Source organism: Triticum urartu, chromosome 7 (genome assembly GCF_003073215.2).
Source record: "Triticum urartu cultivar G1812 chromosome 7, Tu2.1, whole genome shotgun sequence".
NCBI lineage: Eukaryota > Viridiplantae > Streptophyta > Magnoliopsida > Poales > Poaceae > Triticum > Triticum urartu.
The window spans coordinates 319746649-319753097 of NC_053028.1; positions in this window are offsets into that span (position 1 = coordinate 319746649).

Genomic DNA, 6449 nt, shown 5'->3' on the forward strand with positions numbered 1-6449 from the left:
TTTTCAGCAAGGTATTCTCTGCAAGTACTGAAATAAGTGGTAACAGATAGTTTTGTGATAAGATAGATTGTAACGAGCAACAAGTAACAAAAGTAAATAAAGTGCAGCAAAGTGGCCCAATCCTTTTGTATCAAAGGACAAGCCGGAACAAACTCTTATAATAGGAAAAGCGCTCCCGAGGACACATGGGAATATCGTCAAGCTAGTTTTCATCACGTTCATATGATTCGCGTTTGATACTTTGATAATTTGATATGTGGGTGGACCGGTGCTTGGGTGTTGTTCTTACTTGAACAAATATCCCACTTATGATTAACCACTATTGCAAGCATCCGCAACTACAAAAAAAAGTATTAAGGCAAACCTAACCATAGCATGAAACATGTGGATCCAAATCAGCCCCTTATGAAGCAACGCATAAACTAGGGTTTAAGCTTCTGTCACACTAGCAACCCATCATCTACTTATTAATTCCCAATGCCTTCCTCTAGGACCAAATAATGGTGAAGTTTTATGTAGTCGACGTTCACATAACACCACTAGAGGCTAGACAACATACATCTTATCAAAATATCAAACGAATACCAAATTCACATGACTACTCATAGCAAGACTTCTCCCTTGTCCTCGGGAACGAACGTAATTACTCACAAAGCATATTCATGTTCATAATCAGAGGGGTAATAATATTCATATAGGATCTGAACATATGATCTTCCACCAATTACACTAACGAGCATCAACTACAAGGAGTAATCAACACTACTAGCAACCTACTAGCACCAATCCCGGACTTTGAGACAAGAATTGGATACAGGAGATGAACTAGGGTTTGGAGATGAGATGGTGCTGGTGAAGATGTGTCACACCCTAGCTAGTCCATGCATTAGAGTGTGCATCATGTTTAAATTCTTAAATTTGAATTGGGGAAGACAGAACCCCCAACACCCCCCTGGAAACAACTAGGGTTTACTAAAAATATTTTCAATGAACCTGAAATGCCCTTCTAAAAAGTTCACCCTCTTTGTCTTAGGTTAGAACCTCTGACAAAATTGGTGCACATTTTTCTAGGTCAACAGAAGGTCATTGAATTAAATCATAAGTATTTGAATTTGGGCATTTAAATGCTATAAAATAATTTAAATGCTCAAATAATTCTGGGAATAAATGTTTCCTGTTGGAAATAATCTAAACAGAGGCCACATTTATTTCCAGGATTTTTGGAAACGTTTTAGTATTTCATTTAAAGCTAAACAGTTGCAGCTAAATAGAAAACAGAAACAAAAATCAAAAAAAGAGAGAGAAGAAAGCCCACCTGGGCCTTACCTGTGCTGGCGCAGCCACCTGGCTCGGCCCAGCCTGCTGGCGCTGCCAGTCGTCGTCCTCCTCGCGCCAGAAGGACGCGGAGCGCGTGGCCGGCGCCCGCGGCCACACGCCGGCCACCTCCTGCTTCCGCCGACGCCTGGGAGACGCCCTGAAGTGCCACGCGACCCCCACGTCTCCCTCTCGCACTCGCTCACTCTCCCCCTCATCTCCCTCTCTCTCTCCCGCGATGGCCGAGCGCGTACCTCGCCGCCGTTCGCCGTAGTTGCCACCACAGCCACTCCCTCGTCTCTCCGACGAGCCCATTAGCTCCGCCTCGATTCCCTCGTCCTCCCCACCGAGCCACGCATCGCCGGAGGCCCTGCATCGCCGGCTTCGCCCTCGTCTTCAACCTCGGGCACCCGAGCCATCTCCGGTCGAATTCGCCGCCGCCAGGACCTCCCCGAGCCCGCTGACCCCCTCTCCGACTCCGCTGTGAGCTCCTCTTCCTTTCCCCTATTCTCTCGTGCTCGCGCTCGTCCCCTAGCCCCATTTCCACCACAGCCGAGAGCTTCTCGCCGCGCCGTGGCCACAGCCGTGCAAGCCCACAACGGAGCGCCTCACCGTGCTCAGTGCAGCACCAGGAACCCGTAGCCACCCCCAGTTCTCCCTCCCGTGCACCGTAGCGTCGAAACCGACCTCGCTCGAACTCCGGCCGCCGCCACGAGCTCGATTCCGGCTAGCTCGCTCCAACCCAGCTCCTCTCACTTGCCCCACTAGATGCGCACGAGCCCCAGCTACGCGTAGCACGTCTCCGCCGTCGATTTGGTCACCGGAGGACCAAATTCGAAGCCCTCCGCCGTCTCGGCCTCGCCGGCGGCTCAACGCCGGCGGGTTTGACCCAGTTTGACCCCTGGGTGGGCCCAGGAAGACCCCCCCTGAGTCTATGACAGGTGGGGCCGGTCGGCTAACTAAATTAGGATTAGTCTTAGTTAATTTTAATTAAATCAGTCACTGACATGTGGGCCCAGGCCCCACTGACAGCTAATTAGTGTTAATCTAACCCTGTTAGTTAGCTGAGAGGCTGACAGAAGGGGCCCACCAGTCAGGTTTGACCTGGGCTGGCGCCTTTGACCTGCTGACGTCACCCTGACGCAATGCTGATGCAGTAATGCATTTTCTGGATTTATTTTTATACAGGAAATTCTAGAAAATAGTTCAAACTTCAAAAATACATAGAAATTCAACCATAGCTCTAAATGAGATAAATTATACATGGAAAATTATCAGAAAAATTCAATCTATCCATCTGTAATGGTTTCATGCATGACAAAACAAGTTTACCTTGCTGTTTAAGCAGAATAAGGAAATGCACTATAAATGCCATGTTTAATGAGCTAATATTTGAATCTTTGGTTCAAATGAGTTCATCCCTTCCTATTATAGCTTGCATTAGGCCAAGACACAATCATATTGCCATGTCATAGCATGCATCATATTGTTGCATATCGTCATGTGTTGATTGTGTTCCGATGTGTTCTCCGTGGTAGGTTCTGCCTCCGAGGATATTCACGAGTATCCAACTGAAGGGCAGTATCCCGCTACCACTCCATCAGGCAAGCAACCATTGATCATTCCGATACAAACCCATGTTCTCGCTTCTGCTCTTGCTTACTGCATTAAGACAACGCGATTCAAACTGCTGTGTGCTACGGTAGTTGAACCCTTATCCTCTGCATGACCTGTCATTTCCACAGTAACTAGATGAAACCCACTAGCATGTGTAGGAGTTGATTGAGCCACGTATGTGATTCCTACTTTGCTATGCCTGCTATGCTTAGAGTTGTGTCAGGTCTGGTTCATCTGTGTAACATCCCAAAATTCTAAATTTTGGAATGTTATAAACAAATAGATAGATTTTATTGATTGTTTGGTTGATTGCGTGAAATTGAGTGAAATTCGAATTCTTTTGAAAGTTAAATGAGAGGGAATAAAAGGACTTTCCCAAACTTTCATATTTGCTTTCTGATCTCCATGAATTCAAATGCTTTTCAAACACTAAACCCCGGAGAGAAGATGACATGACTTCTTCCATTTATTTAAATGACAAGGGGTGTTGAAAATATTTGAATTTCATTTGAAAATATTCCAATTCTGAAACTTTATGCGACTCAATGATTTTCACGAGAGAAGATAAAATGACTTCTTCAAATTATATGAAATATGAGTTGGGAGTTTCAAAGAATTAAATTCAAAGTTCTTTGAATTTATATTATTTTCAATTTGGAATATTAGATCATCATGCATATCTTATTTTCTTGCTTTTTGGTCGATCCTAGAAATTTCACGCAGCTCAAGGACCTTCGGAGAGAGTTGGAGATTTCGTTATTTTCTTATTTGAGAGTTTTCTCGAATTGAAAAAGAGGATCATTTGATTTATTTATTTCATCTTCAATTATTTTTCCGTTATCAAAAAAACATGAGAGAGGGAATAATATGACTTTCCTAAATATAGGAAAAATGAAGATTTGATAAATAGATCAAATTTCGTTTTCCGGTGTTTGTTTGCGTTTTATTTGGATAGGGAAAAATGCGCGTTTTTAAAATTTTTTATTTTAGGCCCGGAGAAAAGTTCATTTTGTTCGGCTCATTTTTAGGAGTCGGGGAAAATTTACTTTATTAGTTTTGGAGTCCGGTAGATTTTGTTTTTCTGTGTTTTTCCAAGCACGGATCTGTTTAAAAAAAACTGCAGCGCCTTGGGCCAAAGGCCCAAGCCACCAGCCGGCCGAGGCCAAGGCCATCGCTAGCGCCCCAGCCTCCCCGTGCGCAGGCGCCAGGCGCCAGGGAGCCGCCGCCTCTTTCTTTAGGAAATCCTAGTAGGACTTTTGTCCTACTTCCGTTTATTTTTCTAGATCTTTCCTACTTCTATTCTTATTCCTTGCCCCCTACCCCAAGTTTTGTCTCCCCTCACCCATATAAATACCCAAGCACCCCCCTCTAAACACATCAAATCAAAGCCGCAACAAGCAGCAGCACGCAGCTCCACCCCGCGCCCTGCGTCACCGCCGCCCCGCGCCTAAGCCGCCTCACCACCACCGCGCCGCGCCGCGCCGCACCTTGACCATCGCCGCCGCACCACCACCTCACCATCACCCCGCCTCACCGCCGCCGCCGCCCTGCGTCACCGCCACCGCCCCACCTTGCCGCGCCGCCGCCGCCCTGCGTCACCGCCACCGCCGCACCTTGCCGCGCCGCCGCCGCCCTGCGTCACCACCGCCGCCGCCTTGTGCACCGCCGCCGCCGCCCAACGCCGCCGTTCACCGGAGGTACCACGCCGCGTCTCTTCTTTCCCTCGGTTCGGTTTTACTTATAAACCGTTCCGATTCTTTTCTTCTCTACCGATTCGTTTTCTTTCCGATTTTTCGCTAAATCGTTCCGGTGTTCTAGATCGGTTTTTCGTTTCGATCTCTTTTCCGAAAACCGTAGATTGGTTTTCGTTTTTCTTTCGGACCGTTCGTCTCAACGAACGTGATCACCGATTATTTCCCGGTTAACGACGCCTGTTCGTATAACCGTTCTTCTTTTTCTTCTCGTCGGATTTATTCCGCGATCGCGATCTCAGATCCGATCTTCGTTCTAGTTTAGCTTCTCGCTCGTTTATCGGAATCAGGTGATTCAAGCGCCTGGAGTTTCATCTCGAAACCGCCGTTCCGTCTAATCAACTTGAACAAGCTTTTGCTACAGTAAAATTTGACCTAGTTTCAAAGCCGCAACAAGCAGCAGCACTTTTGTCCTACTTCCGTTTATTTTTCTAGATCTTTCCTACTTCTATTCTTATTCCTTGCCCCCTACCCCAAGTTTTGTCTCCCCTCACCCATATAAATACCCAAGCACCCCCCCTCTAAACACATCAAATCAAAGCCGCAACAAGCAGCAGCACGCAGCTCCACCCCGCGCCCTGCGTCACCGCCGCCCCGCGCCTAAGCCGCCTCACCACCACCGCGCCGCGCCGCACCTTGCCCACCGCCGCCGCACCACCACCTCACCATCACCCCGCCTCACCGCCGCCGCCGCCCTGCGTCACCGCCACCGCCCCACCTTGCCGCGCCGCCGCCGCCCTGCGTCACCGCCACCGCCGCACCTTGCCGCGCCGCCGCCGCCCTGCGTCACCACCGCTGCCGCCTTGTGCACCGCCGCCGCCGCCCAACGCCGCCGTCGCCGCCGTTCGCCGGAGGTACCGCGCCGCGTCTCTTCTTTCCCTCGGTTCGGTTTTACTTATAAACCGTTCCGATTCTTTTCTTCTCTACCAATTCGTTTTCTTTCTGATTTTTCGCTAAACCGTTCCGGTGTTCTAGATCGGTTTTTCGTTTCGATCTCTTTTCCGAAAACCCTAGATTGGTTTTCGTTCTTCTTTCGGACCGTTCGTCTCAACGAACGTGATAACCGATTATTTCCCGGTTAACGACGCCTGTTCGTATAACCGTTCTTCTTTTTCTTCTCGTCGGATTTATTCCGCGATCGCGATCTCAGATCCGATCTTCGTTCTAGTTTATCTTCTCGCTCGTTTATCGGAATCAGGTGATTCAAGTGCCTGGAGTTTCATCTCGAAACCGCCGTTCCGTCTAATCAACTTGAACAAGCTTTTGCTACAGTAAAATTTGACCTAGTTTCAACTTGCTAGAACCGAGTTGTTTTCTTCCGCCGTTTGTTTTTCGTCGTTTGTTCGGCTCGTTCTTTCTTTGCAACCGGAGTTCTTAAGTTGAACTTTCTGGTTCGTTCTCTCGTTCGAGTTTTACTTGTGCATTAGATGAGTACTTATTGTGTGGTTACTATTGCTTGCCTACGATAGATTGACCGGAGTGTGACGAGTAGATCTATCAAGAGTTTTGAGTGCGCATCATCTTCATCAACATTGCAGGCAAGTTCACACTTTGATCATACCTTTTCTACAACCCATGTTTTATTGCATTAGATCAATCCTCTCACACTGCATGATTAGGATCTAATTAAATTGTGGGATGGCAAGTAGATGAGGTAGTACCTATTACCTGTATTATTATCAAACCCTTGGGAGTTACTTCTACGTTGCTTATTATGCCATGCTATGCTAGTAGACGTGGATTGGGTGAGTGATATCCATGACAGAT